The sequence below is a fragment of the Lagopus leucura genome, unplaced genomic scaffold (genome assembly GCF_019238085.1).
Source record: "Lagopus leucura isolate 7727_CA_CO unplaced genomic scaffold, USGS_WTPT01 Super-Scaffold_100157, whole genome shotgun sequence".
NCBI lineage: Eukaryota > Metazoa > Chordata > Aves > Galliformes > Phasianidae > Lagopus > Lagopus leucura.
The window spans coordinates 49658545-49658875 of NW_024962334.1; the positions used below are offsets into that span (position 1 = coordinate 49658545).

The following is a 331-nucleotide window of genomic DNA, read 5'->3' on the forward strand; positions in this document are numbered from 1 at the left end:
AAAAAAAAAAAAAAAAAAAAAAGCATTCTCAGGACATGGGGAAAATCAGGGAGAAGCCGATAAATCACTGTCACTCCGAAACGAGCCGGCTGCAAGAAGCTGCTCTCGGGCATCCCCGAACAGAGCGGCTCCCCAGCCCGGGAGAGGCCGGAGATAAGCACTTACCATTGCAGCAGGGATCCGTCCCGGTGCTGGAGATGCTGCATCCCGCCGTGCCGTGCCGGGGCGGGGCCGGAGGGACGCGGAGCTGCTCCGGGGGAACGGAGCGGCCGGAGCCGGGCTGCCCCCGCCGGGCTCGCACCGGCCGGAGGAGGAGAGGAGGGGGGGAGGG

The 331-nt window shown here is 64.7% G+C and overlaps 1 protein-coding gene across 3 annotated transcripts in view; it reads right to left on the bottom strand.

The window, feature by feature from the left end:
• The window catches only part of ADCYAP1R1 (ADCYAP receptor type I), a 129942-nt gene extending 129676 nt beyond the window's left edge, over positions 1-266 (bottom strand). For all 3 annotated transcript variants that reach the window (XM_042889185.1, XM_042889184.1, XM_042889183.1), the window contains exon 1: positions 166-266. The gene's annotated coding sequence lies outside the window, so the exon portion shown is untranslated. The remainder of the gene's footprint in view (positions 1-165) is intronic.
• Positions 267-331: the final 65 nt, after the last annotated feature.